Raw genomic sequence first — 12,003 nt, 5'->3', positions numbered from 1 at the left:
CACACGGCATCCTGGAACTCGGAAGTTGAACGCAGAAGTTGAGAAGAACAGGGCTTTAAACTTGAGCTACATGTGAAAACGGTACTGTTAGCTCCAGAAATGCTTCTGTGGCTTCTCATGAAACACCTGTGTTCATAGTGAGAAAGCATTTTCCACCTGTTTTTCTATTGCTGACACATACCTGTTTATTCACGCTTTATCACAAACGATGTTTGCACAGAAGCATTTTAAAGCCCAAAAGATTGCTGCCTGTACAGCAAAGTTGGCAGGGAAGAATGCACTAATTTGTGTGAAGCTAACGATGCACAGGCTTCCCTCATCCTTTTGCAAATCAAGAAGGAGAGAGACTTGCTGTTTGTATTAGTTAGCGTGTGACAACTCAGCAGTAAGTACTTTGGCTCTGAGGGCAAGCAAAGCTAAAGCAGATGGTTGCCACAGCAGACTTTAAAACCTTGACAGGAGCCGATATGTGAGCTTGGGCTGCCAGAAGACAGCACTTGTTGCTTGACACGTTAGGACAGCAGTGTGTCACTCAACACCTCTGGAGTCCGAGTTTCAGTTTAACAGCTCCTAGTCAGGAATGGCTGGGACCAGCTTGGAAGCAGTTTCAGGACAGCTACTGTGTGGTTACATCCAGCTGTCAGAATTATCTTTGCTTTAAAAAAAAAAAAAAGAAAAGAAAAGAAAAAATAGTCGAATCTGCTGTTAGGCTGACAACTGTCTCTATAAGGCACTCTTGCAATTTCCGTAACCGTTCTGGGGACAGGGTCATACAGACAGATGTGACAAGGAGAGCTGTGGCATTTAACAGCCTGGGAAACAACACGGGCAGATTACCTGTAAGCTGTCAGCATGCTTTGCCAGGCCTTCCTGCTGCAGAAAGCAACTCAGTTCAAACAAACACCTTCAAAAATGCTCTAAAATACATCCCCTGGGTAGAAACAATACACCCCGCTGTGTGGAGTACTCTAAATGGCTGAAGATGCTGCCCGTATGTAAAGGGAGCATGAGGGAGGATTTAGCATCACATTTGCAATCTTCTAGGACTAGAAATCTGCCAGTGGAAAGGGAAAATCAACAGCCGCATAGTGGAGCCTGTTGCAGTTACTGTTAGTTCTACAAGCTGAGGAGATACAGAATTTGTTTGCAACAAGGAAGCTCTCCAAGCACCCTGGCTCACCTCTGCCATCTTACAATGGGAGTCTTACAATGGGAGGCCAAAGTGCCCACATTAGGAAGGACGTACACCCTTCAGCCCGCTTGCTAGGTACCCTATACAACTTTATTAAATAAGTGAACCTTTGCCCTGTCTAAAAAGCGATGAAATACAGCTTTGCTTTTTCTTTTCTGACCATCAGCTCTTTTTCCGTACGCCCAGCACCTCAAGCTGTCAGGCAGTTGGCAAGCCATGTAGTGCTGCAGATGTACCAGACATAATCCTGGTGTGATGCTCTATCGCACTGACTGGCAGGGATGAGCCGACGAGGGCTCCTCGCTGTGCATGCATGACAGAGCCACGCTGCACCCTCACATCCTCTGCCTTTTTCTCTTTCCAGAGCTGCAGACAACCACGGGCATCGCTGCCATACAAAAGACCGTGCTCCAATTTGCTTTCCGCTGTGACTTTCCGTGGAGAGCATACCACGTACGAGCGCCGCAGATGCTGTGTGAGAGCCCACCTGGTTTACCAGTCTTTGTGCCAGAGCTCTTGGCACTCTGTCAGCCCCGAGAGGAACTGGCTGTGCCTGCAAGTGTCTTTACAGATAAAGAACCCGCTTTACTGATGCTGCTGTCAATAAAAAGGAATTGGGGGTTTCATTCTGTTCTCCAAAAGCTGATTTTGCATGCAAAAGCACAACAGCTAAGAACAGACACTGAAAATAACTAGTAAAGGGACATGATCACAGTCCGCTTTGTGTTTTTTTTTCTTTGCAGATTTAGCTGGTACAGAGCTCCCAGCTTCAAGGTGAACTGTTGATGTATACAGTTTTAGTAATAAAAAATGGCCTCGGGTTTCTAATAAGCATTTGAATTCACAGCATTTACAGCAAAGCAGACTGACCCCTGGTGTATGAATTTGGTTAAGCTAAGCATGGGACTACCTAACTACAGGGAGCCACAAGCTCAGCCTCAAAATATTTCTTTCAGAGGATTTCCTTGGCAGACTAACACCAATTTAAAATTAAACACTTAGTTCTTCAGCCAGAATAAAAATAAAAATTTAATGAATAGGGCCAAAAAAAAAAAAAAGTTTCTCTCAAAGTTTCTCCCAGAAAACATTTCTGTTTTCAGCTAGCTGTAGCACTGGAATAATATGAGATGTGCTCAAGGGTAAAAAAGAATCTGTGTCTAACGAGGAAAATAGCAGCATTCTTGTATCTTCTTTTTGCACAGTCTACCAGTACGCACTGATGACATTATCATTTTTGTTCTTACACGATAACTAGTGCACCACACCTTTTTAAAACACTCCTAAACAAAGGGAGAGGTTCTTTTGCGAAGAGTAGAGGAGGCCCCCGGAATCCTACAGACAAACCCAGCACGTCCCGTATTGTCGGGGAATATCGCCAGCGGGATGCTGCACAGTCCTGCCAGCCCCTCGGGTCGGGAGACAAGCTGGGCTCCTCAGGCCCAAGTCTGAAGTCAGCACTGCTGAGATGCCGATAAAGAAGGAGTCAGGCATCTTCCCCAGCGAAATATTTAGCGGTTGCTTTAATAATGTGCTGTGTATCACTACAGGGCAAGTTCTGAGCCAAAAGTTGATCAGTTCCTACTTGATAATCTTTAGACTTCATGAGACAAAGTTTTCAGGTTTGATAGTTTCTCACGTGGAACTACTTTTTATAGCTGTCTGTTGAGAAATGCTATGCAAGAAGGCAAAATCTTCAGAAGCAGCATGTGCCTCATTTTCAATAGCTCTGTCAGCTTGGTCCCAGAGAAGCTGAAGTACAGTTTACATCTCTCCCTTCTGAAATCGAACAACGGATAGCAACAATACGGGACAATATAAAAGTGCCAGTAAAGCATCTGTAGCTACTTAGAACAACAGAACAAGCAGAAAGTCATTAGTAAGACTACTAAAACCCACAAATTAAATTATGTATTTCTCCCCCGAGGAAAATGGGAGATTGAGCATCGTAACTATTCCACAGGCAAAGACCATCTGGGCAGAATTTTGAAAATCATAGTGAGTGCGTTCATGTGGACTGGGCATTTGGCCAGAGGGAGCTTACCAAAAACTGAAGCCCTCAGGGGGCTCAAAGGCAGGTGACCTGGAGGCTGAGCAACAGGAGCAGCCAGAAGGAACTTGGTTTGGATTGAATAACACCAGCATGTTTGTGTCCTTGAGTAAAAGTGTCATGATAAAGCAGTTAAAAAGTAAATCTCTCAAAACCTAAAAAAGATAGTAACATTTTATGGGATAAAGAGTTTTTAATTCAGTTATTTTTAAAGCCCTCATTCAGATGTTTTTAGCCTAGGAATGAATAAAACACGTCTGCTCACACCATCCAGCGCAGGGTACTGCTTGCTGCACCCTTCCTACATAGTCGGTGGATAGAAGGCAAATCAAAGCCTCTAAACTGGTCAACTTCTCGTAATTGTCCTGGGAAAGAAACACTCTTTTCTTGTAATGTGGATTTGCATGCCTATGATTGAGCTCTCTGAATATCCCTTTAAATGTACAACATGAGAAATCCACGAGGAATGAAAGCTCTGCTTTCTGATACACTTCAGTTAGTTCACGGCCTAAATTTGGGGATTTGCAAACTTCTCAGAAAAACGATGCAAGGATCCCAAACTGTAGGCAATCAGAAACTGTACCTGAGGTTTCAGCTCCTAAAAAACTTTCCAGTATGAGAGGACTCCCCGCAGACTTAAGACAAGTTACCACACCTGCCACCACAAAGCAAAGGACAAGGCCACCATTCCAAAGTTAACAGTCAGACAAGGTTTATGTTTGTTTGTTTGTTTTATCATGAAAACATCTGCATGCATCTCTATTAGCCTCAGCACATTTATTTCCATTGCTTAGTGGGTAACCAGGATCAAAAATCTGGTCTTTCATTTTCAGCACACAGTCCTATTAACAATAAATTTGTATATAAAATAAAAGCCTATTTTGAGAGATGATTTTTAAAGACGAATGTGTATAATTTTGTTTGCAAAGCAAATGGTCAGGTTAGGTTTAATTCATCTCTATCGAAGGCCGTGAGAGTTGCTGTATGAGAGACAAATACAATTATCTTTACCACAAGTATAAATGCATAATGAAATCCTAGCTTTCTCTCTTTAAAGTAACACACTCCACAGTAAGCATGGATTTAGGAAAAGCAATGGTCCCCGGCCACACAGCACACGTTTAATGAAGTTACTCCTCAGCTGTTTGCTGCTGAACTGAACTGAGCCAAAATCGAGATGAGCTATCTGAGTTTGTGAGCACTCCTAGCCCGTTAAGTGGAAGCCTCCTCTGACAGAAAAGACTTTGCTGTTCCAATCTAAAAAGTTTGTCAGCTTATTGAGGGGACAACCGCTCTACCCTTCCACAGAGCCATTAGAGCAGAAGGCAATCACAGGAAGGAATTAAGAGAGATTTGTGGTCAGACCTCCCATTAGGATTGCTCAGACCAGATGGATTTGTACAAGCCCAGGATCTCTCCCTTTGCCTTGCCACGTCCTGGCCATCAACAGCCTTGGCATGGGTGCATTGAGAGAAAGCCAACAGCACTTGTGTGCCTTGCAATTAATAAGCAAGGTTTTAATTTACCTATAAAAAATACATTCTAGAAAGCTGATGAAAAACCATTTTATTAACTAAACAAAGTTTCTCAGGGCTGAATAAATGACCCCAAAATTACATCGTCCATCTGATCTCAGAAGGGAAGTCTGTTAGTTTCAGAAAAAAAAAAATCAAGACTTTTTGCATGGAAAATCATGCCATTGGAACAGTATGCACTGCAAAATGGAGCTTTAATAGTCAATAAAGCCAGAAAAAGCCAGTGCTTGCTACCTCATAGCTAGCAGGTTTTCAAATTATGGAATTCATCTGTCACACTCCACTTAGCATATCTGTATCACTTCACTCAGTAATGCCACCATCAGATAGCTATTTTAATAGTAAAAGAGTAAATGAATAGTGTAAAGGGTAATAGAATGGGGGAAAAAAAGAGACAAGACAATTAAATCAAGATCTTTTTTTCTCTAACACTAAAGATTTCTCTTTAACATGTCTTTAAATGGGGACAAATGTATAAAAAAAAAAGGGGAGGGGGGTCTTATTTAACAAGGTGATTCACTTGACACAGGAGGAATCTTCAAGGTTATTTCAGGGGCAGATGTCCAGAGGTGCTTGCACTGCAAAAGTGTAGGTGGACATGGAGGATTTCACTGCACGGACAAATGATTTGCAGAAAGCAAACTGAGATCTGATCTTCAGAGTGACTTAGGACTTTTCCCTACAGTTCAGAGCCTGCACCTTTACAGCCTTTTTTCTCTGTAGCAGATGACAAGCAGTGGTCTTTGGACAGCCTTCAAGGTCTAAGCTGTAAACTCTCGAGCCCCTTTGAGCAGGCTGACTGTGCACACACTGCCTCCTGCCTGGGCTGTACGGAGCAGTGATGGAGCCAACTTAGTCCTTGGAGTCTCCGCAGAGAAGCAGTTGAATATGCAAACTGGCAGGAGCCTCAGGCAGTTCTCCAAATGTGCATCCACATGTTCTCCCCTTCCCCAAATGCTTATATCACACCCGACAGGAAGAACACCTTTCTTGAGGAGAAGGTGCAGAAACAGGGATTAAGCATGCAGGAGGATCCCTTGCTGGGTAAAACACCTTGCTTGCTTTGTCTGTTTTCCTGGTAGCTGGCTTACAAGAGCAGCACAGACCACAGCCACACTGCTTAGTATTACAAGGAGGTACCCAACCTTCCCTGTGCTCCAAGCTGGGGAAAAAGCATACAAGCCAGCTTGACTAGAGGAGGTGAGGGCCAGCGAAAAGGTGGATTCTCCTCACCCCACCACTCACATTTTGTTAGCACGGCTGAAACCATCAGGAGGCTTTAGCAGCCACTGGGTTTTGCACTGAAAAGCTGAGTTTCCCTCAGTTCCTTTGGCTTTAGCGCTCGCTTTGGCAGGAGAGGCAGCACAAAATGCTGCCCCAGCCTGCAAACTGAGAGCTGCAACATTTCGTGTTTTGTTTTTAACCTGCCCTCAGGTGACCATTCCCACACCATTCAATGCATGGGGGCTCAGGGAGTGAAGACGACAAAGAAAGAAGCATTCAGAGAATGATTTCTAAGGTAAAGCCCTAACAACCCCTGTAATGTGTAGCCTACACATAAAATCCGCAGTGCCACGTTTACTAACCAGCCTAGTAGAAAAGACTCCTAGTATCTTCTTTACATCTTCCCGTGCCTTTTCATGAAATAAAGTGCACCTATTGCACAAGAGATTATCTGAATTTTTCAAAAGATCTTCTGTTCATTATTTAATAGAACAAGAGAGCATACATTTGGGGAATATAAAAATGTTTTATTCACTATCTTCAGCTGACTCTTATTTTTCCTCTACCCCGGTAATAGAGTTAATACATTTGTATGCATTCTCAATGTAATATTTCACATTCCACTTGCAGATGTATCTTTTTGTCTTTGAAACATCTATGAAATGCATTAAATAATCACTGTAAGCCATCTTTTGTTGATAACTTTATCATTTTACTGCCCTGAATTATTCATACAAATCCAACATCATATTGCTATATTATTACAGGAAAGCAATTAAAGTAGACTGTGTGATTTGGAGAAAATGGAAATACCTCTATTCTGTCGCATATAGCAGGTAGTCTCCATTCCCTGCTCAGGTCAGTGTCAGAAAATATTGGTCAGAAGTTTGCAGATGTATTTGGGGTAGAGGTGAAAGGAATTGTTTTTTCAGAAGTGGTACAGGGTTGGCATGGCACAGTCTGCCTCCAGTTAAGCTCATGGCTCCTGCCTGCTGCAAGGCACCTGCAGGTCCCAAATGGCAGCTCACAAAATCCCAGCTTCGTCTCAGCAGAGGGAAGTGGCCGATGTTAAAAATGCGGCCACTGGATTCAGGTGGCTTAACACCTCTGTAGTGTTTTCATGTACCTGTGAACACCACTGATCCTTTAATACCAGCCTGTAAATTGAAGTCTACGTTGTGACTTACTTTATGGAAGAATACGAGTCAATCTGAGCACCAATCTACTTGCATTTGTTTGAAATTTGTGTTTCTTTCACAGGGCACTCTTTATACAAGAAAAGAGTACTCAATATATGTCTGTTCTTGTTTTGTTTTTTTCAACAACTCAGGGTACACTGAAAAAAATCAATGGCCGCTCTAGAACACATATTAAAGTCATGGATTTTGCTGATTTAAAGAAATCAGGACAGAAGTGGGAAATCTGCAGAATCGGTACAGTTTTTATGTTTAGACCAGATTTAATGCAAACATGTCAGAGGAAACAGGAATTGCCCCACACAGCCTCATACAGCCAGACATAAAAAATCAATCCCACTGATGAAGTGTACTAGCAGAAAATGGAAGTACTCCACAGGAAAACATCTCATAAAAACTCAACTTCAAAAGATTTTGCTATTAGAAAGCATAAATACATTACAATTCTACATATATATATATATATATATATATATTTCACTGGTTCAAGTAACGAATTATTCTTTGTACTAGAAACACCACAGAAGTTAATGAAACATTGTCTTACTCTGTAGAGACCTGTTTTAGGTAATAACCAGAAAACTGAAAAAAAAAAAAAAAAAAAGTAAAAGATCTTGCCCAGGCTGTTCAAATTCTGGGGGGAAAAAAAAAAAAAAAAAACAAACTTTGAAAAGCCAAATCACATTTTTAAAAAAAGAATACACACAGAAACTCCTTCTCTGCCCCTCTCCCCTACATCAGCAACAGTACCTTTTCTAGAGATGACGAGGTGGGACCACAGAGAACATGGAGAATGAGTAGCCAAGTAAAAATAAATAATAATATAATAATATAATTCAACCTAGACTTTTTTTTTTTAAAAAAAAAAAAAAAAGGGTTCTAAAAGGTTCTAACAAGTCACTGTCTCTGTCATTTTCACAATGAAGCACTGGTGGTCGAATAGGCACTTATTCACATTCAGCAACACAGAGCATAAAATAAACCAGGGAGTTGGCAGGTTAGCTGAACGTAACATGCTGGGTAATTTATTACACACAGCTCCCTAATGAGCTGTGAAATAAATTCAGATTTGGCCGTTTTAGTAAATTCAGAATAATCTCGATCTCTCAAATATCTGAGCTAATGATTCACAGTTTGTTCACAAACGGAAATGTCACTCCCCTAGTCTGTTGCTACTGGTTTTAATGTCAAGGGAGCAGTAACAATTCTGTAGCTCTTCTTTGCACTGTAGGGATGCCTAAATGCTTCAGCCAAGCTCAGCCTTCCTTCCTGACAGGACAGCACAGACACTTCACAGTGCCTTCACTGCAAAGTAGACATTTTCTAAGAACTCTGAGACAGATCTGAAAACATCTTTTGATCTGAGAACTTTGGTAAAGGCTATCCTGCCTATTTTTTTTCATGCACTTATTACCACTTTTTAACCAGAAAACTGGTTACTATCTGTTTTGTGCTTGGGTTTTGGGGGGTTGGATTTTTATATTATTTTTTTTTCCAGAAGTGAAAGGAGTAGTTACACATGAGCAAAGGTATCAAAAACATACGGATACTTGCTTATGATTCTCAAAAATACATGACATAAAACCATTCCTTGGCTAAGATGCACATATTATTTGCTATAACTATAGGGAAGTATTAAATGTGATGAGCCCAAGACTGCTAACCCTCAGCTGGCTCAGCCCCATGGTAACTGTAAATTCATATGCCACAAACACACAAACCTCTCTCAACCTGCAGGATATTTGTATTCCATCACACCCCGTTTTAAAAGTCTCAGGCAAAGATGATTTTGCAGACTATTATATTTCATTAGCAAGAATCTTTCTGGATACTCATTTACAATTTTCCCTTCCTTAATTAAGTCCAACTACTTCTGGTTACACCTTTGTGTGCTTCATTAAATCATTTCATTTCCTCCTTGGTATTTAACAGCCTTTGGTTATTTGCAGACTGCTGAGCTCCATTCTCACCCTTTAGGTTGGCTAGTGGCCAAAACTAAACTAGCTAGCTCAGATCCTCAGATGGCATAAATCACTTTGGTACTTTTAATCTTCTCATACTGTACAAGTCGCTCATTCCAAGTCAATGATCTGCTCATCAATTTCTTTCTCTGTCAGCTGTGACCTCTGCCTACTGATAACACACGGCCCAGACTCAGCACGACATTCGAGAGATGACTGCACCAGAGAATTTCTGTACAGGCAGCTCTGAATGGCACTGCCTTTTCTAAATGGGTTGCAAACTAATGATGTCTAATCCTAGATGCTATCAGCTCTCTGTCTCCTTCAAGATTTTCTTCTTGTCTTGTATATATGTAAGTTTTCAACAAACTCACTGGGGAAAAAAAAAAAAAAAGTAACTTATTTACACATACAGTTTTGTAATTTCTCCTTGATTCAATATATTTGTCTTTCTCATAGAACGTAGTGATAGGACAAGGAGTAATGTCTTCAAACTAAAAGAGGGTAGATTTAGATTAGATGTTAGGAGGAAAATCTTCACGCAGAGGGTCGTGAGGCACAGGCTGCCCAGAGAAGCTGTGAATGTCCCTTCCCTGGAATTGTTCAAGGCCAGTCTGGATGGGGCTTTGAGCACCCCGGTCTGGGTGTTTCGCACTACACATCGGTCTGGGCTGCAGTTTGAAACTACCCAGCAAATTTTTCAACTCATGAAACACAGGGAAAATGAAGTACATTTTCTGTTAGAGAACTCTTCCTTCCTGAGCAGGATCTTCCCTTCTTTTCCCCCAGCTTTGCTTGGTTTAATTCTGCTGCTCACAGTAACATGCACCAACATGGCCACAGGACCGATTGCCTCCTAAACCATCCTGTGCAGTAAATCAGACCTGCAGAGATTTTAAGCATGAACCTTGCAAGGCTGGAGGTTTTTGAAGTTTCCTGGAAAGATCAGCCTCTTGGAGTAGAGAGGTTATGTGAGAGTATCAGTTTTCATCACCAGAAAGTTTAAGCTTCTCATCTTTGAAGCCCAAAGCATGATGATCTTAATGTCAGTGTTGGCAAGGCTGGCACTGTCTATCTTAGCAGAGAAGAGCTGCAAGATCCTGGAAAGATGCTTAATTTTACATGTGACCCATTCCAATGGGAATGCAAAGATGACAACTTTCACCCATGCAAAGAATTCTTGCCATGACAGGCAATCAGATGTGCCACAAAGGATCGGTCTCACTCCAACTTGCTTCCCCTGCCAGTCCAAATATTTTTAATGCTTTTCTCTTTCCCTCCACAATCCATACACATCCATATGCATACACTCCTTTCTTGACATCTTTACCTCTGCAATCCCATAACTAACCCAAGAGTCAATAAGGAAGCTCCAAAGTGTGCACTTCGGGGGCGGGGGGGGGGATTGTGGTTTTATACTGTGCCTCAGCTTCTGTCAGCAGCCAGCTTCTCACTCAGGTAACCCCTGTGAAAGCCTCAGGCAGCTAGCTACATGTGTGGTAAAAGCAAAGGAATCCCAACACAACTTAAGGTCGATGGTCCAGTGCCTGAAACACTGGTGCTGCTTTCTCAGCTGGGGTTTCCAGTTTCTGCCCCAGCACACCCATGTTATGGTAGGCCAGTGACGTGGAAATAAGCTCTTTGCCTTCAGTTTTAGAGAATTTTTACCTCAAGACCTTATCTAATTGGGATGTAGTCACTTCAAAAAGATTTGAGAAGGCATTATCAACAGCATCCCACAATGCCTGTTTTAATTAAGCTGCGTTGAACCAACTGCACTTTGAGCTTCTTATGCCTTTGTTTGCTGGGTATGAATCATCATCATCATTTGTGATTTCATTCTTTCACTGATGGAAAAGATAGCAGGAAAGGATTCCTCAGCATTGATTAACTAAGCCCTCACCCCATTGCCCTTGGTAAGTTTAAAGAGAACTTGAGGTTATAATCATCTTTATCACTGCACATTGCACAGCCACGCGTTTTTTCCATCTTTCATTTTATCACATCATGACTTTGCACTTAAAGGAGCTCTGCTAAAGCGACCATCCCCTCTCACTGAATCCCCCTTCAGTGAACATGGTTTTATGAAAGTGCTTACTGTGGTCTGGAGAACATAACATTAATCATTAATAAATCTCTGCTCCATCCCACACTGCCTACCTGACCTGGGGCTGCTCAGGTTGGGTTACAGGCACAGCAGGACCGTGCCTGTTCCGAAGACCAGTGAATCCCACAGGCCTGGCTTTGTTCTTTGAGGACAGTGCTGACGGCAAATGCCTGAGCCTGCAAAAGCACTTCAGAGCCAGCAAGGTGCACAAGGGAAAGGAACAGAGCTGAGTATTTCAGGGCAAATTGCAAAAGAGACCGCTCAGGAGTTTCAGAAATAGTCCTTCCCTCAGACTCAGAGGCACAGACCGAAGTGCAAAAGCCAACTTAGCTCAACCTCTACAGACTTTATCTGGGATGAGGGATGAGCACAGCTGTGTGATTACAACTTTCAGAACAAGTAAAACTCTTTTCACAGAGCAAATACTTCAATGACCAAAGTGTCCACTGTCTCTCAAGGCATGTGGAGGACCAGTGGTAATATCCTTCTGACAAATTTAGCCTAAGGAGAGCCAGCTGGCAAGGCAGGAGGGTGATAAAAGACCCTAACTGCCCTCATTAACTTTTCCTGGGGTCTACGGCCTTGCAGGCTCCACCCATAGCCTAATGGAAGCCTGGAGAGGTCTGGGCCCTTCCCTTCTCCCTGGGAGCTGTGTTGCAGGTAAATTGGGTCCAGCCCTTTTGCTCTCTGGGTTTCTGAGTTTGCTGTGGGAGCTGTTTCTTTCGTGCATGTCTGCCTGAT

The sequence above is a fragment of the Anser cygnoides genome, chromosome 4 (assembly GCF_040182565.1).
Source record: "Anser cygnoides isolate HZ-2024a breed goose chromosome 4, Taihu_goose_T2T_genome, whole genome shotgun sequence".
In the NCBI taxonomy this organism is placed as follows: domain Eukaryota; kingdom Metazoa; phylum Chordata; class Aves; order Anseriformes; family Anatidae; genus Anser; species Anser cygnoides.
This window is presented reverse-complemented; position numbering follows the sequence as displayed.